General features: G+C 39.6%; 1 pseudogene; it reads left to right on the top strand.

Annotated features, from left to right (window-relative positions):
- Positions 1 to 881: 881 nt before the first annotated feature.
- On the top strand, positions 882 to 24,039 carry LOC114222981 (large ribosomal subunit protein uL16-like; annotated as a pseudogene).
- The last annotated feature ends 623 nt before the right edge of the window (positions 24,040 to 24,662 follow it).

The following is a 24,662-nucleotide window of genomic DNA, read 5'->3' as shown; positions in this document are numbered from 1 at the left end:
CATATACATCTCCCATATGAATGAATTTTGTGGCGAACAGAGGCCAAGATTGTAGATGACCAATAACTAAATTCTCTCTGGCCCTCGTCAGTGCTGGAAGAGTTACAGAGTGAAACATAAGACAAAATTTCCCTTGTTGCTCCTTTTTTTTTTTTTTTTTTTTAAGAGAGAGAGTGAGCACATGTGAGCAGGGAGAGGGGCAGAGGGAGAGGAAGAGAAAGAGAATCCCAAGCAGACTCCCTACTGAGTGTGGAGCCCGATGTGGGGCTTGATCCCAGGACACTGAGATCATGACCTGAGCCAAAACAAGAGTCCGATGCTTAACCAAACTGAGACACCCAGGCACCACTTGTTGCTCCTTTGAGAACCTCAGAAGGTAAAGGAGATAGGACACACATGCACTTTTTGTTTAACTCTGTGGATGACCATGGAGAAGCATTCAGAGTGGAGAGCAGGGTGCAGGCTTCTCATCTCACAGGGGAGGCTTGAGGCCAGAACCAGCCCTTCCCTGGTGCTGTTTCATGCACAGGTATGTTGTCTCCTGCCTCAGCTTTCCCGACGATTCCTCTCAGGGTTAAGTGGTCCTGATTTTACCCACCCACACCAAACTGCATTTCCTTTTAACATAGCTTACATTACTGTTCTGTAATCTACATTTTGATTGTAGGAATGACTGACTAGGTTTGCTCCATTATTTGGCCATGCCCATGCTTGAATTTCAGGTGGCATTTTTTTGTTGCATGATTTCTGTATCCGTTCAGGTACAGTCAGCAGGTAGAAACCTAACCAGCTATTTGAACAGGGTGCATTTAATACAGAGAGTTGGTAAGTAGGTATAAAGGTATAAACTGTGTAACTGGCCAGGCAAGAAAAGAATACTGATGTATCTCAGGGCAAGAAACTGCAGGAAGCAACTACTACTCTTAACCAAAGCCAGGGGCTCGGGTCCTCGGGTTGAAGACCAAAAGGCAGAAACTCAGAGAAGGAGTGAACAGAGGTGCAACTCAGGCAGCTGGAAAGGGAGCTGTTCAGCCGTTGCTGGTGTTGGTGTCCCTGAGGAGGTTGTGATGAGGCTGGCTGCAGGTGTTAGAAAAACTGCAAACTGCCTTCAGCTGGAGACAGCGCTGGAAGGAATTGCCTGCCCAGGTGAGGAATGTTGCTGGGGTGACACTGGGAGTGCAAGTGTACAGAAGTCATAAGGGCCAGGAAGGCACAAGTTCTTACCTCCTTCTCCGGCCTAGCATGCTCCATCTAGCGCCCCCTATTGACAGAGCTTAACAGGGAGTCAGTGGGCACAGCAGAAATTGGATTTACAGTCACAGTCTCATTTGCTTGAAACAGTATAAAAGGGTGGGTTTGGAGCTGAATGACAATAGCATAATAACTGACCTATTTCTTAAAACACTTTGTGTTACATTTAAAAAACTAGGACCCATATCCATATGTCCATCCACAGATAAATGGATTTAAAAAAGGTGGTATACACATTCAGTGGAACATTGTTCAGCCTTAAAAGATGGAAATCCTGTCATACGCTACACCATGGATGAACCTTGGGGACATTACGCTGAGTGAAATGAGCCAGTCACAAAAGGACAAATACTATATGATTCCACTTATGTGAAGTATCTAAAGAGTCAAACACACAGAAACAAAGAATGATGATTGCCAGGGATTGGGGGAAAGGAGAAATTAGGAGTTTTTGTTTAATGGAAATAGAGTTTGTTTTGCAAAGATGAAAAAGTTCTACAGATCATACACAACAGTGTGAGTAAACTTAATACTGCTGAACTGTACACTTAAAAATGGGAGGCGCCTGGGTGGCTCAGTTGGTTAAGGGTCTGCCTTCGGCTCAGGTCATGATCCTAGGGTCCTGGGATTGAGTCCTGCATTGGGTTCCCTGCTCAGTGGGGAGTCTGCTTCTCCCTCTGCCCCTCCCCACTGCTTGTGTGTACTCTCCCTCTCTCTCTCCCCAAATAAAAATAAAGAAAATCTTTAAAAAAATGAGTAAGTTGATAAATTTTATGTGGTTTTTACAATTAAATTTTTTAAAAAAGTTTAAAAATTATTAAAAAATTCAGATCCATTAAAAACTGGCTATTTTTAAGACATTTTAGGTCTCTTCACAAATTTCTCAGCCTGATTTTGATGTTTTTCCACATTACTTTGTGGTGAATCCTTGATCCTTATCCCATATTTTAATGGGATAATCTTTAATGTCTTCTTCATGGTTACTTGAATAATATTCAGGATCCAAATGATAATAGCAAGCAACTATTTATGAAATATGGTTGCAAAATAATACCATCATCTTGCACAAAGACTCTGCTCTACAGCTGCTTGTAAGATTCTATATCAATAGAATGGTCCAAAGTAAAACAAATTGTTTAGGAAACCAGCAAAAACATTTTAGTTAGGTTTACAGGACACAGTGAAATTTCTTTGTTGAAATCCTGTGTACTGGAGCCAGGTTTATGCTGTTCCATGGTCCATTCTCTGTTAAATTGCCTGCTGGAGCCAATCTTTGCCATGCTGCCTCATAAACTTTTACAGTAAATATTCCATTTTTGGACACTGGGGTGGAGAGTGATGGAAGGGGATGTAATTGTTTCAGCTTTAAATCTACTCTTGTTCAAATTTGTCTTTGACACATACAGCCCAAGAGCAGCCTGTAAGTCATGAAGGCGTTTACCTCTCTCGAGGCTGGATTGCATTTAAACCATTCCAGACAGATGAGGGAAGGGCCCCTTAGGAGAAGGAAAAAGCAATCCCACAACCCCTCTTAGTAACTCATCCCCTGTTTGACAAATCTTGCCACCGGGGTCTTTGTAGTTAGCCAGTCTCATCTGCTGCAATACCCTCCCATCACGCCCCCCCACCCAAACTTCTGGTTACATCATTAATGGAGATTGAAACCAGCTGGCCTCCTTCTTCAGTGTAAGGGGCTTTTATATGTAGTTTCTCTTAACCTACTCTACTGAACAATTTTGTCTTCTAATTTTCCCCCATAAATTTTATTTTTTGGATCTTTCAGTGGTCTTTCCGAGATTTCTCTAAATCTTTTGTAATTTACCATACTGTTCTAAAACTGTGGAATTCCAGTGTTCATGGAACTCTAATACATTTCTAAGCATTTTTGAGATTAATGGAAGGATTACTCATTCCTATACAATATTTACTTTAAAAATAAATGTCATTATTAAATCACTTCCTAAATCTTTGTGGTTTTCCTGACAAAAAGGAAAAATATCACTCTCACCACTTATATAATAGTGAAGTTATTGGCCCTCATCATGTCAGGTGGAAAATCAGCTTCTCTTTGAGAGATTTTTAATCTTTATGGAAAATAAGACAGATTATAAAAAATATGGAAATATATATTGGTGGAAATGAGGATCAACTGGGATGAGTCTAAGTGTGAGAGGTTTTCCTCATATCATAAAGATTTTTTGCCATTTTCTTTAAGTATAATAAATGTGAAGAAAAAAGTTAAAAACACCTAAAATCACACCATTTTGAGATATCAGGATTTAACATAGCAGTGACCATCTTTTTGTGTATCTCTTTATATTTTCACATATTTATAATTTATCTTAAATGCAATCATGTTATTTTTCTTCATCATATTTTAAGAGCATTTTTCTGTATGCATTCTTATCTTCATATGCTCTCCTTTCTTCCCCAAATAACTAATGTTTTATCCCTCTTGTCCTTTTTCATTGACATGTAATCACAATTTGAGTATGTATTTAAAGGCTTGTCACTTTGTTTTAGAGAAAACTATATAGTCTTTTATACACCTTGCTTTTCTCACTAAATAAATCTTTATGGAAATTCCTACCAGGCAACCTAGATAGATTTAACTCATTTATTTTCATGGCTGCATTATGGCATGGCTGTAACTCCATTTAACCTCTCCCCCACGTGTGTTTGTAATATTCTTTAGTTGCTATATCAAGTTAGATCTCCAGAATGTGGTTCCATAGCCATTAATATATCAGAACAGGACAATAGAAGTTGACAACAGGACAACAATGGAAGTAAAGTATACACAGAAATCTAGAGAGAGAATTACAAAGAGATAAAGCAGGAGGAAGAAATTATTAAGGATAAAAACAGAAAATAATGAATTAGAATACAAAATAAAACAAGGGAGAACTAGTCAGTCCAAAAACTGGTTCTTTGGGGAAAAAAAATCAGCAAAATTGACAAGCCATTGGCCAAACTAACAAAGAAATTAAAGAGGAAACTTAAATACACAAAACCGGAAGTACAAGGTAGAGGTTCGGAAGAAAGAAAGCTTTAAAAACTCTAAATGATTACTTCGCACAACTCTCTACAAATAACTTTAAAATGCATAGTTTTCTGGTGTAATACAATTTTCTGGTAGTTGTGGAATACCTAAATAGACCCATTAACAGAAATGAAATAGAAAAATCAAAGAGCACTCCACTATAAAGCCCAGATGGTTTAACATGGGAATTTACTAAAACTGTAAAGATCAGTTATCCTAATAGTATCTAAACTATTTCAGAGCATGGTTTAAAAACAAGTTTTCCAAATTCTTTCTATAAAGTAAACTGGTCTCAAAACCAAACAAAGTTTTGTATACTTGAAATTGATGTAACATTGTGTGTCAAATATACTCAAGAAAAAATCAATTGACAGAATTTGTATCCCAGAATAAAACAGACCAGTATCATTATGACAATCAAATTAAAATGCTCTAAATTAAATATTAGGAATTCATTAGCCCATTAATAAAAACAGTATGACCAAATGAAGTTGTTTTCCTGCAATGTAAAAGCTCAATATTAGAAAATCAGCTAATATCATCATCATTTTAATAAGGAGAGAAATCAGATGATTATTTCCATAGATGCAGAAAATTTGACATAATTCAACTCTAGTTCAATAAAAGAAAATGGTGGACACCTTCTGAATAAGGTAAAATAAATACCTCCACCTAAAGCCAGTGTTACTCAGTGGGCAAGCATTAGAGGATTTACTGCTAAAATGACAAGGCAAACATCTCCACACTATGTTGGAGGTGGTAGGCAGTGAATTTAGACATGACAATTAGAGGTATCAGAATTGAAATGAAGAAAAAAACTTATTTGCAGATGATATGATTATGTATCTGGATAGCCGGAAAGAATCAATGGGAAAGATACTGTAAACAAAAAGAACTTAATGAAGTAGCAATTTATGGTATCATCATATAAAAATTAAACTAAAATCAGTTCTACAGGGGAGTACATATTAACGTTCAAGAACATTCATTTTGCTAATGCCTCTCCAGATCCTAGAAAACCTCACTTTCTAGGGGGAGAGTTTCAGGAAATGCTGATGGGAACAATATTCATTCTGTTATTACATGTTCACAATAGATTTCCTGTGGACTTTTTTTTCCTCCTTTTTCTTTTTAAAGATTTATTTAGGGGGGAGAGGGAGAGAGAGAGAGAGAGAGAGAGAGAGAGCGCACACGAGCACGAGCTGGGGGAGGGACAGAGAAGAGGAAGAATCCAGAAGCAGACTGCCTGCTGAGTGAGGACCTGACCTGGGGCTTGATCCCAAGACCCTGAGAGCATGACCTGAGCCGAAACCAAGAGTTGGCTGCTTAACCAACTGAGCCACCTAGGTGCCCCTTCCTTTTGGTTCTTAAAATTTTCTTCTTCTACTTTGCTATTTCTTGTATGGCATTATTATTAGTGCTTGTGTACTTCTTAATTCCTGACACGCTTTATTAGTAGTAGTTCTAATTTTTCTTCTGTCAGCTCTTTTTTGCCCAATCATCTCATTTTTAAGATTTGAAACACTCTGATTTATGCTGTTTTTAAATAACTTCTATAATTGTCTTAAATTATAGCTCTAGCTCTCTCCTAGAGGGTCATTTTGCCCCTGTTCAGCACCATCTTCCTCTCCATAAATTGGCCACGGGCACTCGGCTCTCTTCTCAGTGCCTACCGAACCCATGCTCCTGGGGGGCTGATGGAGACCGATTGGGTTGGGAGTGGCATGGGTAACTTAGTTCCTCTGTCTGTTTATACCTGCCCTCATTGCTCTGGGGAATGTAGGTTCTTCTCTTGATGCACTGCCTCCTCTCCAGTATCTGTGTTTTAACTTTGGGGTCAGGAATAGAGTCTTTTTAGATAACTGCCTGTGTCTGATTCTTTCTCTGTATTCTGACCATTTTTTCTTCTGTGTGTAAATACTGCATTTTGCATTTTTTTTTCTACTTTGCTCCAGATTCTCAAACTTTGTGCTCAACACCTTTTTGGTCTTTTAAAAGGCCTGCTTCTTACAATAGAAGGTCTGGCTTTTCTACTTTAACTTTCCCATGATTGCTCCTGCTAGGCATTTTTTTTTTTAAAGATTTTATTTATTTGAGAGAGAGAATGAGAGATAGAAAGCACGAGAGGGAAGAGGGTCAGAGGGAGAAGCGGACTCCCCGCTGAGCAGGAAGCCCGATGTGGGACTCGATCCCCGGACTCCGGGATCATGACCTAAGCCGAAGGCAGTCGCTTAACCAACTGAGCCACCCAGGCGCCCTCCTGCTAGGCATTTGACAATAATACTTAGAAATTAGTCCGCCTGATTATTTTTCATGCTGTATCTCTCTCTCCTTAAGAGCAGCACATATGAAAAACCATCATTGTGTTTGCCTAAGTGCTTGGGGAGAGGATAATGAATATAAAAAGTCTGTCATGGTGGTTGTCCCAAATCTGATCTGATCTGGGACAGAGCTTCTGTGTGATATAGTTCACAGAGAGAAAAAATAACATTCCTGATAAAATGTTTAAGCCATTTCCTGAGGAATTTTAATGGGATTAAAACTTATTCTGGGGGGTGCCTGGGTGGCTCAGTTCGTTAAGCTACTGCCTTTGGCTCAGGTCATGATCCTGGAGTCCCAGGATCGAGTCCCAAATCGGGCTCCCTGCTCAGCAGGGAGTCTGCTTCTCCTTCTGACCCTCTTCCCTCTCGTGATCTCTATCTCTCATTCTCTCTCTCTCAAATAAATAGATAAAATCTTAAAAAAAAATCTTATTCTGGGAGCCCAGTCACCTATATACCCAACTGATAGTTGTTAAGATTATTTAATAAGCTTTACCAACCATTCTTTTCTTTTTGATTTGAGCCAACCATTGATAATGTAACCCTATGCTTTTCAGCCAGGGGAAATTTTGCCTCCTGGGTAACAGTTGGCAATGTCTGGGAACATTTTTGGTTGTCACAACCAGGTGAGGGGAGTGGGGGTTGCTACTAGCATCTAGTGTGTAGAGCCCAGGGATGCTAACAAACATCCTGTAATGCACAGGACAGCCCCCCAAATTAAGAATCATCAGGTTGAAAATGTCAGTAGTGTTAAGCTTGAGAATCATTCATCTAGCCATTCTCTCTTCCAATAAATTCCTTAATGAGTCTTTGAGTTGGTCTGTTCTAGGACTTTCCTCTTGAAACAAGGTGGAGTAAAATTTTTAAATATTCTCATGACTAATTTGTTTAAAGATTTTTGTGTGATTTTTAAACAAGGGGGGACAAACCTCAGTTAATTCCTAAAAATGTTTTCCCCTACACTAGGTATCAGGCAGCTGAGATGTGATCTGGGGTTCACAGGTACATAATTCCAAGGCCAGGCAGGAAAGCTCAGTCTTTTGCTTTAAACAAGGCCTTCTGGGATCAGAGCTGATAATAAACTGGCACAGACCCGATTTGCTGTGCAAATGTTGACTGTTGAGACTAAGCCCAGCAGCATGTTCAGTACTATCTCCTAATTCTTAAGTTCCTAATTCAGCTTGGCCCACAGCCTACTGACTTGCCTCCTGGTTGCCTGGGCGCTCAAATTTATTTTTTGTTCTCAAACATTTATTTTCAACAGCATCTCTCCATTGCCTATCTGTCCTGTCACCAAGGAGACACTGCTCTGTGGACACTGCCTTTCTTTCTGACCAAAACTTGTGCTCATAGAAATGAGTCTTCTTTGCCTCTTCCACTACCAGGAAAGTCAAAGAGGAAGGTCAGCTGGTAAGACAGGGAGTGGGGAATGGGAAAACCCAAGTACATGCGCATCTGGCCTATGGGGATGCAGAGAGTGCACAAGATGGCTTGTGAAAAAGCGCAGCCTTCCTTCTGAATTTTGCCAAATACCTAGGAGGGAGTGAGTGTACCATATCTTCATTTTCGCAAGGCATATGGAGGTATTGGTAGTAACACCTGGGTCAGAAGAGGAAGAAGGCAAAGAGAAAAAGAAAACTCTACAGTTGTTTGAAAGAGACTTTGTAGGATCTTTTAAATCTATATTTTCATGTGAAAGAGAAAATGTTTTTTAAAGACAGTTCATGTGAAAGAGAAAATGTTTTTTAAAGACCCTGTATCTGAAGAAAACCAATATAGTTTTCTTTCTGGAAAAAAAAAAAAACAGGGAGAAAACAAGAGCCAAATATTCATGTATTCAAGGGTACATTATATTGATATGGAAGTTGGAGAAAAAATATTTTCACAGGAGAATACTTTCCTTTAAAACAATGGCTTAAATGTACTTTTGCTTGAGGAAAAGTGAGGGCATTAGAAAATATGAGATTCTGAAAATATACATTCCACTAGACATCTTCTTCCACATTACTCCCAGCTGAAAAATTAGGCACATTTCTAGGTATTCACAATTAGTACTTTGTGCTGTTGGCTCACATCTTGTAGTTTTATTTTTTTAGTAATAACAGGCTGCTGATTTTCTTCCAAGCACTTTCAAACCAGTAAGTGCATAAATCCCAGCCAAAACTGCCTGTAATCATCTAAAAATTCTCCTTTGTCCCAGCCAGCGGGCTCCCCTTCAATTTGCCTCTGATGCCTCTGCTCATTTCTCAACACACTTCCCTTCACATTGCTTTTCTTTTCTTTTCTTTCTTTTTTTAGAATAAAGATCTTGGTAATTCTTTCTGACATAATAACTTGGGCTACATCAGTCTTAGTTATCTGTTAGGATTTTTTTTTTAATTATTAGACCCAGTCCAAACTTCCAACTCACCTGTGAAGGTGTTATCGTGAATGATATAGCAGCGGCATGGATTTGAATGTGTATGTTCCTATTGTGTTTCTTTTTTTGGTGAACAGTGTTTTTGTAACAGAGATTAGGATATCTGACTCAGTTCATGCAAAAAATGGCAGCCATATGAGGAAAATGAAGGAAAGGCCATTATCTCCCCTAAAATGTGGTCTAGTATCTGGCACTGAGAATACAAAGATGAACAAGAGTGTAGATTTGACTCTCAGGGGACTTGCATCTAATGGGTAACCCCAGGATATTGTAATGGTGTGAAATGTGTTTGAAAGAGGAAGTAGAGGGGTGCCTGGGTGGCTCAGTTGTTGAGCGTCTGTCTTCGGCTCAGGTCATGATCCCAGGGTCCTGGGATCAAGCCTCACATCAGGCTCCCTGCTCAGTGGAAAGCCTGCTTCTCCCACTCCCACTCCCCCTGCTTGTGTTCCCTCTCTTGCTGTGTCTCTCTCTGTCAAATAAATAAATAAAATCTTAAAAAAAAAAAAAAAGAGGAAGTAGAGTTTTAAATTACTTATAGTGGAACCTGGGACTCTTTTTTGAGAGAAGAGACATCTAAGCTGAACACCAAAGTGACCACCCTTCTCAGTTTGTCCATCATTAAAATGAGGAAAGTAATGTAGCTAAGGGCCATTGTGTAAAGCAGGACTTGGGCTAAGACCAGCTTTATCTGTGTTGTCTGTGTGTGTGTGTGTGTGCCTAAATTTTAATATGAACATATATGGGAACTAAAAATTAAAACTATAATAAGGCAAAACCCCTGTGAAGAAGTGGGTAAATGGTTTACTTTTCTTGAACCCCACCCTGTTCTTGTATGGGACAAAAAGTCTTTCACTGCTGCCCAGCAGCAGGCCAAGTAGATCTGGCTTCCTTCAGTCCCCCTTTTGAGTGGGAATTACTGTTAAACAAAATGGCTTTTCTTAGGTGTCTAAAGTTAACAGCTAGAAAATTCCCATTAGTCTTTGCTTCGAAGAGAGGCAGAGAACCTGTGATATCATTCCCACTTGGGATTTGTGTGTGTGTGTGTGTGTGTTTAAATTTTAATTCCAGTATAGTTAACATACAATGTTATATTAGTTTCAGTTGTACAATATAGTGATTCAATAATTCTATACATTACTTATTGCTCATCAAGATACATGTACTCTTAATTGCCTTCACATATTTCACCCATCCCCCCCACACACCTCCTCTCTGGTAACCATCAGTTCTCTATAGAGAATTTTAACTATAGTTAAAAGTCTGGGTTTTTTTTTTTTTTTTTTTGGTCTCTTTCTTTCTTTGTTTTCTTTCTTAAATTCCACATGAGTGAAATCATATGGTATTTGTCTTTGTGTGACTTACTTCACTTAGCATAATACCCTCTGGATGCATCAATGTTGCTGCAAACAGCAAGATTTCATTCTTTAATACATCTGAGTAATATTCCATTGTCTATATATACCACTTTTTTAACCATCCATGGACGCTTGGGTTGCTTCCGTATCTTGGCTACTGTAAATAATGGTGCCTATATTGTAAATATAGGGGTACATATATCATTTCAAATTAGTGTTTTCATTTTCTTTCATTTCTTTGGGTAAATATCCAGTAGTGGAATTACTGGATCATGAGGTAATTCTATTTTTAATTTTTTGAGGAATCTTCATACTGTTTTCCACAGTGGCTATACTTTGCATTCCTACCAACAGTGCATGATGGTTCCTTTTTCTCCATATCCTTGCCAACACTTGTTGATTCCTGTGTTTTTGATTTTAGCTATTCTGACAAATGTGAGGTAGTATCTCACTGTAGTTTTGATTTTCGTTTCCCTGATGATGAGTGATGTTGAGCATCTTTTCATGTGTCTGTTGGTCATCTGTATGTCTTCTTTGAAGAAGTTTCTGTTCATGTCTTCTGCCCATTTTTAAATTGGATTAGATTTGGGGGTTTTTGGTGTTGAGTTGTTTTAAGTTCTTTATATATTTTGGATACTAACCCTTTATCAGATATGTCATGTGCAAATATCTTCTCCCATTTAGTAGGTTGCCTTTTAGTTTTGTTGATTGTTTCCTTTGCTGTGCAGAAGCTTCTTCTTTTGATACAGTCCTACTAGTTTATTTTTGTTTTTGTTTCTCTTGCCTCAGGAGACCTATCTAGAAAAATGTTGTTATGGCCAATATCTGAGAAATTATTGCCTGTGCTCTCTTCTAAGACTTTTATGGTTTCGGGTCTCACATTTAGGTCTTTCATCCATTTTGAGCTTATTTTTGTATATGACGTAAGAAAGTGGTACAGTTTCATTCTTTTGCATGTAGTCCAGTTTTTCCAATACCATATGGATAGGTTTTGCTTTTTTATCCATTCCATCACTCCATGTCTTTTGATTGGAGCACTTATTCCATTTAGTAATTATTGATAGATATGTGTTTATTGCCATTTTGTTACTTGTTTTATGGTTGTTTTGTAGTTTTTCTCTGATCCTTTTTTTTCTTGCTCTCTTTCATGGTTTGTTGGCTTTCTTTAGTGATATAGTTCTTTCTCTTTATTCTTTGCATATCTATTACTGGTTTTTGATTTGTGGTTACCATTTGATTTATAGATAACATCTTCTGTATATAGCAGTCAATATTAAGTTTACTCCTCCCCCTTCCCCATTTTAAGATATGGTATCATACTTCACATCCTTTTATTTTGTGAATTCCTTGATTGATTTGTACAGATATACTTACTTTTACTACTTCCAACTCTTTATACTCTTACTTATGGTCTTTCCTTTCCATTTAAAGAATCCCTTTTAATATTTCTTGTAGGGCTGGTTTAGTGGTCATGAAGTCCTTTAGTTTTTGTCTGAGAAACTCTATATCTCTTCTATTCTGAATGATATCCTTGTTGGATAGAATATTATTGGCTGCAGATTTTTCCCATATAGCATTTTGTATATATCATGCCACTTTCTTCTGGCCTGCAAAACTTCTGCTGAAAAATCCACTGATAGCCTTACAGAGTTTTCCTTGCATGTAACTGTCTTCTCCTGCTTCTTTAAAACAAATTTGTTTTATCACCACTTTTTGCTATTTTAATTATTGTGTGTCTTGGCATGGTCTTCCTTAGGTTGATTTTGTTGGGGGAGCTCTGTGCCTCCTGGATCTGGATATATGTTTCCTTCCCCAGATTAAGGAAGTTTTCAGATACTATTTCTTCAAATAAATTTTTGGTCCCCCTTTCCCTCTCTTCTTCTTCTGGGGTCTCTATAATGCCAATGTTATTATGATTGATGGAGTCTCAGAGTTCTGTAAATCTATTCTCATTTTGCATAATTCCTTTATCTCCCATTTGCTCAGCTTGATTACTTTCCATTATTCTGTCTTCCAGGTCATTAATTCATTCCTCTGCTTCCTCTAGCCTGCCATTTATTCCATCAAGTGTATTTTTAATTTCATTAATTTTGTTTAATTTCATTAGTCTTCTGATTGGTTCTTTTTCATCTCTTTGTAATGGTCTCACTGATGTCCTCCACTCTTTTCTCAAGTCCAGTAAGTATCTTATGATCATTACTTTAAATTCTCTATTTGGAATATTATGTCTGTTTCACTTAGGTCTCTTGCTGCAGTTTCATTCTGCTTCTTTCCTTTGGGATATTCCTCTGTCTCTTCATTTTGTTTATTTCTCTATTTCTCTGTGGTAGGAAAGTCAGCTATCTTGCCTGCTCTTGAAGGTAATGGCTATAGTGTCCTGCAGTGCAGTGTCCCCTGTTCCCCAGGACCTGGTGCTTCAGGGATTGTCTCCTATGTGTGTCTCCTTGCCCTGCTGTTGAGTCCTCACCACTTTTTTCTTCAGTTCAGTTGTCTACAGTAGTTCTCTTTGCCTGTTGTGGCAGTGTTTGGTCCCCAGCCAGGTGGAGTGCCTTTTAACAAGATGTGCCCTGGTCTGCTTGGGAAATGATTGTTGTTGCCAGAGTGGAGGTCCTATAAAACACATGGGTCAGGAGATGAGATGTTGGTGGGGTTTTAGGGGAGGGGGCTTGTAGCACCAGAACTGAGGCAAGCATGACTGGGAAGGGTGGATCTGCTGAAGTGCTGGACCAGACCTTGGTGTGAGCAAGTTAGGTAGTGTATATTGGCATTGCGTTAGTTCCTGCAGGTGTCAGGGAAGGAAAATGGGACCCATCAACTCTTTTGTTCCTGGAGGGGTGTCCCCGTGATCCCTGCCTCTCTGGGCCATGGTCTTAGATGAGTAAGTAACTCTCCCTCCTGTGTGCCCTAGACATTTTTCAAACTGTTGCTTCCATGCTGTATCTCTGCTGGATTTTTGTCATGCTGTCTCTTTAAGGGTGAGGACTCCACTTCTTAATGCCATCTCTGCTCTCCCAGAGCAGAGCCCACCAGATTTTTAAAATTTAAGTCCCATTGGTTATAAGAACTCATGAGATTTGGCCTCTCTTGCTTTCAAAGCCAGATGTTATGGTGATTCATCTTCCCCATGCAGTCTCCCCAGTGTGATAGTCTGTTTTTCACTCTTCTCTGCACCATTGGTTCCCTCCCCACTCTGAATGGCCATGGTCTTTTTTGCTCCCAAACCACATCTTCACCCTTCTTACTTTCTTCAGTGTGGCCTCTTCTCTACCTTTAGTTGTGGAGTTTGTTCTGCCAGTCTTTTCTGGGTTATTTATGCCAATATGAGTGTTATCTAGTTGTGTCTGTGGGATGAGGTGAGCTTAGGGTCCTCCTACTCTGCCATCTTTCTTTCTCTTCAGCCCATCTAGTGTATTTTTTATTTCAGTTATTGAGTTCTTCATCTCTGATTGGTTCTTTTATGTTTTCTGTCTCTTTGTTAAGGGTCTCACTGAGGTCCTCCACTCTTTTCTCAAGTCTGGCGAGTATCTTTATGACCTTTACTTTAAATTATCTACCAGGCATATACTTATCTCCATTTATTTAGATCTTTTGCTGTGATTTTTGTCCAGTTCTTTTATTTGGGACATATTCCTCTGTCTCCTCATTTTGTCTAACTCTGTCTGTTTCTGTATGTTAGGAAACTCAGCTATGTCTTCTGCAGCATAGTGTCCCCTGTTCACTAGAATCTGGTGCTTCAGGGATATCTCTGGTGTGTGTTGCATGTACCCTACTGTTGTGGCTGAACTGCTTTTGCCTTCAGTCCTGTTGTCTGCAATGGCTTTCTTTGCCTGTTGTGGGCAGCATTTGGTCCCTGTGTTGTCAGTGGGCTAGTTTTGGGTTTGAGTTGAGGTAGCCCAGGCATTTGCCTGAGATGTAGTAGCACTAAACTACAGGGTACTTTTCCTGTGTTGTGTCCCGGAGAAGCTTTTGTTGGTGGGTGCTGTCTGCAATCAGACCAGATCTCTGCCTGCGGCACCCTGGTGGGGCCTTAGTCAGGCTGGTGTATGTGTGGTTATCTTCTCCTCTCCCCAGGGTAGGAGTTACTTTGGAGTGGTGCTGGCCCCTTTCAGGGCTGCTTGTGCCCTGCCAGACTTATAGAACCACTTTGGATCAGCTCCAGCCAATGGCCTATTGGAGGGGCAGGTCTACAGGAGACACAGGGACCAAGGCATGCCAGACAGGGCAGGGTGAATGGTGTTAACAAGTTAGGTCAATGGTGGTGGTGTTTGGCTGGTTCCCACAGTGTCTATGTGTCTAGGCTGATGGAGGGTAGAGAGAAATGGCACCTGCCAACTCCTTTCTTCCTGGAGAAGACTCCCAAATATCCCTGCCCCTCTAGCACACACTCTGAGATTAGTGAACAAATTTTCCTCCTGTATACCCCAGGCATTTTTTAAAGTGCTGCTGCCATGCTATATCTCCATGGGGTTGTTTGTTCTGCTGTCTCTTTAAGGGCAGACACTCAGTTTCCTCTCACCCTCCCTGCTCTCCCAGAGCTGAGCCTGCTGATTTTTAAAGTTCCAGGTATTAAACTGCACTGATTATAAGAACTTGTGAAATTTACCTCCTCTGGTTTTCAAAGCCAAATGTTGTGGGGATTTGTCTCCCCCCTGTAGGCGCTCCATGTCTGGGATACCTGGGGTGTCTCTTTCCCCTCTCCATGCTTGTGGCATCCCTCCTTCCTACAGACGGTCCCACAGGTCCATTTAGCTCCCAACTACATCTCTGCTCTTCCTACCCTCTTCAATGTGGCCCCTTTTCTACATTTAGCTGTGGGGAGTCTGTTCTGCCAGTCTTTGTGTTGTTTTCTGGGTTCTTTACACTGATGTGGGTGTTATCTAGTTGTATCTGTGGCATGAGGTGAGCTTAGGATCCTCCTACTCTGCCATCTTCCCCAGAAGCCTTCCATATATATCTATATATATTAAGAAGCACTTTCAGAAATAACTCCTGGTAGATGTGGGCCTGGCTCTCTCTGGATTGTGATCCTCAACCCTGGCTGTAATTAACAAGTATGTAGAATGGTGGATGCTCCAGGTCCACATGAGACTCCATTCACTCAAAATTTCTAGGCATGAGAATTAAAAACACTCCTCAGATAATTTTAATGGCACCAGAGATTGATGTACATTGTACCAGGGGGTGGTATGCCAGGAAAATTTACTTTAAGTTCATCTACTTTCTTAGCCTCTTGAGAGACATTTGGGAATGTGTTGGGTTTTTAGCAGTTATTTATATCTTCTGGACAGGCAAACAGTTGGCCAGCATCTGCAGGTGGTAGGCAGGACCATGCAATTATGGAAACTCAGTGAGGATGGTGAGAGCTCCCCCAGAGGACTCCCTGGATTCCATCCTGTCTTCCCTCCTGCCTCCAGTATCATGGGGTTATTCATGGGCATTTGGAAGTTTGGACATGCTGCTGTGTAACTCCCCATCTCTATTTGTCTGTGCAGTGAGGTGTCTTCTTTAAGTACCTTAAAGGAAACTTTGTCCACCACCATCTTTCTGTCACTTGTTTACTGCCAACCTGTGATAATCCTACAGCTATACTCTCACAGATAGGGAAAATATTTGAACCATTACAAATATGGCAGAATGAGATTTTCTTCCCTTTAACCACTTCTTTACTTCCACTCCTTACCCCTGGAGGAGATAGGAGCCTGGCTAAGAATAAGAAGTCAGTTGTTAATACAATACTATATTTATGTTTTATTATGAGAGGCAGCTAATAATATGAAAAAGACTTGTTTGTACTTACAAATATTCTCACTCTGAAGACTCTGACTTTATTTTTTATGATGGATTACACATACATGCCTCCAGACAACATGGGCATGAATAACAATGTTTAAGATTTTATGAAAGCAGCAATGATTTCTTGGCTAAATGTTCACAATAGTTACTTCCATTTTTAATACATAATTCTTAAAAATAACTCATAATCTTTAAAAAATAACTTTAGTAATACATATTGATAGAAAATCAGAAAATACAATTAAATTAAAAAAAATGAAACTATTATAATCCAGAAAAAGAATGACTAAAATTCTTCCATGTAAATGGCCTTCTAGAAGGATCTTTGTAGAGGTCTATTTGTATACACATTTATTGACAGGTTCTCTGTACCAGGTATTGACTATTTGCAATCAGATACATTCCTTCTTTCTTTATATAAAGGATGGGATAACCACTGCAGACAGCACTTCCCGTTTTCCCCTGTTACCACATCATCTGGCTTTCACTGAGGTTTAGCAAACGAAAAGCCTTCATGAGTTTGGAGGCAGGAAAAAGGGAGAAGCCAGGGTGTTTTATTCCCTTCTCTCTGCCTTCACCAACAGCTCTTTCAATTTCTGTGTAACAGGGCTGTTAATGTCCTAGTTTCTATCAACTGACCTTGGCCTTTGGGCTGTACTGTCACCTCCTTTCTCTTTGTCCTTCTAGCCTAGGGCCTGGGTAGTGGCTTCCTGCTCCTGCTAATCTGTCACCTTGTCTTCCTCTGATTTCTCAACTCTTTCATGTCCTGCATATCCAGTTCTCTGGTTTAAATTCTCCACTATTTTACATGCTAGTGTGGTTCTTGTGCACCTGGCTGGATGCTGATGGATGCAGGTTGACAGTGATATAAAAAGAAAACTTAACATTCATCTAGGAGGTATCAAAATTGAATTCTGCATTTCATCACAACTGGTTCTGTTTGAAGTTGATTAAAGGCTATGAATTTTGACCCTTACTGGAACTAATTGAAGACACTGATCAGTGAGCTGTGGTGCTTGTTGCCAACTGTTTATAGACAATGGAGTTTTTCCATCATATCCAGAGGACCAATTTTCTTTTTTTTTAGAGGACTAATTTTCTATACTTAGTTTATCTACTGTGAACACCTATTTTTTTTTAACACTTAAAACACCTCACTTTCTCCCATCAGCACACTGCTCAGTGATTTCTTTATTACCTTAGGATCCCTCAGGTGGTAAGATTACAGACACAACTTGGCTTTTTTTTTTCCTTTTAAATCTCTGGTAGTCTTTGTTTTATTGTTTGACACTAAAATACTGTTTTACAACATGCTTTTTACTCTATTCGATATTTTATGACTTGTCAATTGTATTTATGTTTCAATGCCATAATTTCTTCAACACTGTTAAACATTTAGTTTGTTTCAAGTTTTTTGCTTGCTGTGATTAATACCTTAACAGTTAAACATCTAAAACTATTTTCAATTATTCAAGTTGTAAATTTTTTGAGCAACTCTTCACTAAAGGTTTCAAATGACTTCTCAGTTGATATGCAAGCTGCAGAGAAAATAAAACTGAAGGAAACGCTAAATGGAAAATAAGTGGTAGTGGTTATCCTCGGAGATCTTTTCATTATTCATCTCCTCCCTCCCCTCTTTGTTCAGGTCCAACCATGCATGACTCAGTCCACACATCTCAGGGGAAGCTGATCCCACCCATGCTCCAGGGAGGGTCTGTGGTTAAGCCTACCTCCCTTCCCCAGGGATTGGTTTAGAAGTTGTCATATGACTCAATCTGTGCCAGTAAGCATCAAGGAGAGGTTTGCTGTAGATTATGGGAAAAATGCATCCTCCCTAATCTGGGACTTTTCTGTCTTCTTCTGGTTGTTGCATGGCCCAGAAGTACTGTAGTCATTTCATATCTAGCCTCAGTAGGCAGTCACACACACTGGAGGGAGAACAGGGAGCCAGAGCCATAGATAATATCAACTCTGAAACCTCATCTTCTAGACTTCTAGTCATGTAAGCCAAGAGACTTTCTACATTTGAAGACAGGTTGAATGAAGTTTTCCGTTATTTCTTGCTCAAAGCATCCTAATTTGTACAGCAAATTAGCAAAATAAGTACTAGAGGTGTTATGAGTTCTAATGTTTAAAAAAAGAAAGAAAATGAAGAAAAATATAAGTGATTATATGTCAGCCAATTTTAAACATTATTTTTATATCTGACAAAAAAACTAGAGACACATTGATTCAGAATAGGTATATCTATTTTTAAGAAGTGTGGTTCTGGCATAAGTGTCTATTGATATTTTTATTTATGTTGACAAATGAGATGAAAGAAATAGCTTTGATGTATATTAGAACTTCATTGGTTCATCAAAGAGATGAGAGACTTGCTGACTTGGGTGATAGCTGTAGAAAACTGGAAGTATATTTCCTCTGTGTGTGTGTATGTGTGTGTGTGGTGTTCTTTACAGTGTAATGGCTATATTATGTTATGATATGCCTTTAAATTTGATGTATGTTAACATTTTATCTATCCTGTTGTTAAGTCTAGACCTCAAGTTAACAAACCACAGCCTAGGGGCTCAATTTCGCTGCTCCTGTTTTTGTAAATAGTTTTATTGAAACATAGCTGTGTCATTTATTTGCTTATTGTCTGTGGCTGCTTTCTCACTACTACGGTAGTGTTGAGTAGCTGTGACAGAGATCATGGCCTGCAAAGCCTAAAATACTTACTGTCTGACCTTTTGTAGAAAATGTTTGCCAAATCCTGGTCTGGATGATCGACAAAAGAATAACTCAAACACTGATTTACCTAGTAGGACAGCTGATGTCGATAGCCACATCTCCCGACTCCTGGTGTCCTTCCATGGTTCCACACCAGTAGCCTCTCCCTGACTTGTTGTCCCTTCCTATACTGATTAACTGACACTGGCTAAATCTGGGACTTTGGAGGCAGAAGGGGAAACATTTTTCAACTCCAACTTTGTCTGTTTAAAAGGTATTTGCTTTAATGTATAGTTAGTCCAGTGTTCCAAGAGCTACCTATTTTACTATTTTATCTCTATGGTTTCATACTTTTATAAATAAAGTATTATTAATATCTCTTTACTGCTTTCTGAATAAATAATTACAAACTTTCTAGTTGACTGTGAGCCATGCTATAGTGGATATGGTCCAACATGAGCTCCAAAGATTTATGATTTAAACAAGAATGTTAGTGTGAAGCTCTATGTAACAAGAAATCTTCGGGCTATTGGAGCCACAGATAGCTTGCTGTCATGGGAGAGACCACTGACCGAGACTTGGCCTTAATCATCCCAGTATGTCTCACCTGCATAGAATTACCAAGGGTGCTTATTAAAATGTAGATTTTACACTTAAAATGTAGATTTACACAGGCTCACTGAATCAATTTGTGGGACATAGAGCCTGTAAACTTCTAGTAGGTATGTTTGATCAAATACTGAAAAATCATCGTGACCTTCCATGAGACATTGAACAGTCTTTGGGCCTCATTTGTGAAATGAAGGGCTTGGGTTCTATGATTTTATGTAACATCTTAAGATTGGTTGTTTTCTCATAGTACAGGAGACTAATGTGAAGGAGGCAAGAGCAATAATTATGCTTTTATCTCTGTTATTTGTTTAAAAATGCATGAACATGGGGTGCCTGGGTGGCAGTCAGTTAAGAGGCTGACTCTTGATTTCAGCTCAGGTCATGATCTCAGGGTCCTGGGATTGAGCCCTGAATCAGGGCTCCATGTTTAGCACAAAATCTGCTTCAGGATTCTCTCTCTCCCTCTGCCCCTCCCCCTGCTTGCTCACTCTGTCATAAATAAATCTTTTTAAAAAATGTATGCACCCCTTTGTGCTGTAAGCATTCAAACACACGCACTTCTCTTGCCATGTATTTTTGGTAATGGGAGGCATTTGTGGCAGGACTACTATTTATACACAGCCTCTTGGGCATCAAATGGAGCATCCAGACATGTTCTGGATGAGAGCATTTACCCTGCACCTGGTGCATTAGCTGATGGAACAGTGGGAAGGCCTCATGGGACACCATAAAGATGGAGTATGCTATCTGATGGGCGCTACAGATGTTGTACTTAAGGTTGTCACAGACAACCATGCAGGTGGCCTATTTCAAATGAGTGCACCAGGTGCAGATCCTTACAAAAGATTTCTGCTACCAATGATGAGTCAGATTGGTGACATGGGAAATAAACAACACTAAAACTCTCATTCAACTCGTGTTTACTGACCAATTTCCACTCTTTTTTTTTTCCTACGGGAAATTCGCAAGTTGCTTGGTGGCCAAAAGCTTGGTAGTTTCTATAAATATTTCAAGATCAGAGCGAGCAGAAGCGTTATCTACAAATTAATGTCATGGTAGCTAAGAAGCAAAAGTTGAACTACACAATGACATGACATATTCCCATTGTAATATTTCCAAATAGATAAAATTGCCTCTTTAATATCTTTGTAGTACAATGTGGGTCATCTTGTCAGGCCATCTTTTATAGAACATTTAATTTACATGGTTCACTTTTGGCTGCTTAGGCCCGTACAACCTCCTCTTCTCCTCCTGTTTTCCTGGATGTTTTAGCAGGAACACCTTAACTCAAATATGACAAAACCTTTGTCTGCCTGCCAATGGAAAATCAGTTGCCACAAGGAAGACATGTGGTAGAGGAAGGCAGAAAAGAACTTGGACTCCTAGGTTGTTCTTAAATTACTGCCAGCTTGCACTCAAACTTTTCCAGACACAGACTGTGGAAAAGACTTGGTGTGTGTTCTTGCTGATGAGCATTTCACAACAATAGTCTCCATGTACCAAGCCTGCATCCATGCATATTGAAGCAAAGTCTGGTGGCCAATGGGGAATGGGTCACCACCTACCTCTCCTCCACTCACATGAATACTTCTCAGTGCTGTCTTCATTAAGATTCAGAGAATCCATGATGAAGGAAGATAGAATGAATCTTGAGATCCTAAAAAAGAACTTTCCAGATAGAAAGAACTTTCTAAAGTAGTGTTAAAATTAGGAACAATTTCTAAATCATTTTAGATTTTAGATTTAGATTTAGATTTTAAAGAGTAATCATACTCTTTAAAACAAACTAGGTACATTAGTTTGCTGGGGCTGCCATAACAAAATACCACAGACTAAATGGCTTAGCAACAAGAATTTTCTCACAGCTGTGGAACCCGTGAAGTCCACGATTGAGGTTTCATGTTCAGTTTCCTGAGGGCTCTCTCCTCAACTTGCAGATGGATACTTGCCTACTCACTGTGTCCTCACATGGTCTTTTCTCTATGCAAGTGCATCCCTGATCTTTCTCTTTTTGGGTTTCCAAATTTCCTCCTCTTATAAGATGGAATTAGAGCCCAGTCTATCTGCCTCACTTTAAATTAATCACCTCTTTAAAGGCCCAGTCTCCAAATATAGTCACATTTAGAGGTAGTAGAGGTTAGGGCTCCAGCACATAAATTTTGGGTGACACAATTTAGCTCATTACACTAACCCAGATTTCTAATAGTCCATGAAAAGGTTTAGTATAGAATGATTTTAATTAATAATACCCAATTTGCTTTTGGCTTTGCTAATAAGCCAAATCTATAGGATTGGAAAAGTAAGCCTGTTAGAAAAAAAAAAATATTTTTCACCCTGGTCCCATGGGCTGCATTTGTTGACAGACATCACCCTCACCTCCTCGATTCAATGAGTTCCCTTTGTACAGCTCTCTTAGAGTAATTAGAAATGATGCCCTTGCATCCAGTAAATGTTCTTTTGTCCTACCTCAGCTGTCCTTTCCCATGGTCACACCTTCACACCACATTCATGATGTGTCTTCATCCACATCATGAATGAACACTGCTGAAATCTTGACTCCTTGCATCCACTAGTCTATTGTAGGCCTCCCATTCAGCAGTTCTTTGATCCTATGAAATCTTTAGCCTACTGGCCTTATTTCATTAACAGTCCTCCCTTCTGCCTCCACCGGGTCTTCTTTTCCTTTCCTATCCAACTTTAGATTCTAAGATCCATCACTAGAATTACCTTCTTTCCCTTTCTCCCTCCAGGGTTGGCAGAGTTACAGTCTTGGTAAAACCAAGTCCTCTGCTTCCTGCATGCCTTCCCCACCCCCCCGCAAAAGCCATAGAAAAGTACAACTTTTTTTTTTTTTTTTACTATTCTCATTTCAGAGTCATAGCATGTGATAGAAAGAATAATCCTCCCCACCAAAGATGCCCATGTGTCAAACCAGATTCACAGAAGGTGATGTGATGACCAAGGCAGAGGCAGAGTAAGAGGTGTGGCAATGGAAACAGAGGTCAGAGACAGAGAGATCTGATGCTACACTGCTGGTTTTGAAGGGGAGGGGATGGGATCATGATCAAAGAATGCAGGCAGCCTCTAGAAGCTGGAAAATTCGAGGAAATAGGTTTTCTGCTAGAGCCTCCAGAAGGAGTGTGGCCCTGCTGACACCTTGATTTTAGCCCAGTGAAACCCATTTCAGGGTTCTGATCTCTAGCATTTAAGATAATAAATTTGTGTTGTCTTAAGCCACCAAGTAATTGGTAATTTGTTACAGCAGCAACAAGAAACCAATACAAACCTCAAATGGCCACTAAAACTGTGTGACATTTGTACCTCCCAGTATGCTTGCTTTCCTATTCTCCAAAATGGGAGCTCTTCCCACCTTAGCACTAACATTGCCTTGTATTTCATTGAGAACCTGAATCCTATTATGATCAATATATGTATTTATGTGCTCAACTACTTATATGTAATCAATATCCCAACTACATTGCTACCTCCTTGATCCTGTCACATATTTGGCCCCTGACCATGCCACTCCTTCAAGGAAAAGGGATGGAAGAGGAAGAGAAAAATCAGCATCCTACTTTTCAATGTTAGCTGAGTATCTGCTTTTGCTATAAGATATCTGTAGTATGTAAACTGAAGCTTCTTCATATTTATACCCAAAGAACAACTCCTGCCTTAATATTTAAAACTTGGGGTTTTTTAAAAAAATAAAATTATAGCCCAAATAACTGGTGGTTTTGTGTAAAAGAATTCCTTCCCAAACAAAGACATTACAAAAAAATGTGGATACAACCTCTTCTCTCCCTTCAGGACCGCACAGAAGATTATGGTGTTGCTATGGGTCACTGCCCTGCCTGTGTTATTGGTATTATAAGAACAAGCCATATCCAAAGTCTCCCTTCTGCAGAGAAGTGCCTGATGCCAAGATCCACATCTTTGACCTGGGATGGAAGAAGGCAAAAGCAGATGAGTTCCCACACTATGGCCACATGGTGTCAGATGAATATGAACAACTCCCTTTTGAAGCCCTGGAGGCTTCCTCTGTCTGTGCCAACAAGTACATGGTGAAAAGCTGTGGCAAATATGGCTTTCACATCCAAGTACAGCTCCACCCCTTCCACATCATCCATATCAACAAGATGTTGTCTTGTGCTGGAATCAATGGGCTATAGACAGGTTTGTGGGATGCCTTCAGAAAGCCGTAGGGCACAGCGGCCAGGGTGTGTATTGACTAAGTCATTATGTCCATCCATACCAAGCTGCAGAACAAGAAACATGTGTTTGAGGCCCCATATAGGGCCAAGTTTAAGTTCCCCAGCCTCCAGAAAATCACATCACTGAGAAGTGGGGCTTTATTAAGTTTAATGTAGATGAATTTGAAGACATGGTGGTCAAAAATGGCTCATCCCAGATGACTGTGGGATCAAATACATCCTTAATCATGGCCTCCTGGAAAATTGTAGGCACTGCACTCATGAGAACCTTGGCACTGCCCCTTCCTTATTCATGTCCACTGATAAATCCTATTTCCTATAAAAAAATATGGATATAACCAAAGACCAGTCAGTGACTTGAACTCTTTACTGTAATGGCAAGCATAAGCCAACACTAAACCTATGCCTGTTACCTTAATTATGGGTTTTGTGATTGCTTTTAAACATAAAAAAATTATTATGAATTTTTTTTGTGCAGAGGAGTGTATAAATGCATATATGTAGTTTAAGAAGCAGATGAATGCATATGAATATATATATACGTATGTACGTCTGTTGATTGGGAGAGAAACTTTGAAGATCCCTGTGTTTCTTCCTCATGGCAACCTCACTTTTGTCCAAGTTAAACAACCATCCTGAAATTTGTGTTAATTTTTTTTTAAAGATTTTATCCATTTTTTAAAAATATTTATTTGACAGAGAGAGAGATAGCAAGAGCAGGAACACAAGCAGGGGGAGTGGGAGAGGGAGAAGCAGGCTTCCTGCTGAACAGGGAGCCCGATGCGGGACTCGATCCCGGGACCCTGGGATCCTGACCTGAGCTGAAGGCAGACGCTTAACGACTGAACCACCCAGGCGCCCCTGTGTTAATGTTTTACTTGCTTTTCTTTATAGTTTAACCACCTGTGCAAAATATGACCATACATCCAGTTCATCTGAGACATT

Source organism: Eumetopias jubatus, unplaced genomic scaffold (assembly GCF_037043125.1).
Source record: "Eumetopias jubatus isolate StellerSeaLion01/CBP00866 unplaced genomic scaffold, mEumJub1_p1.0 scaffold_3, whole genome shotgun sequence".
NCBI classification, from domain to species: domain Eukaryota; kingdom Metazoa; phylum Chordata; class Mammalia; order Carnivora; family Otariidae; genus Eumetopias; species Eumetopias jubatus.
The sequence above is the reverse complement of the archived record's forward strand: the minus strand, read 5'-3'. Positions and strand labels throughout refer to the sequence as shown.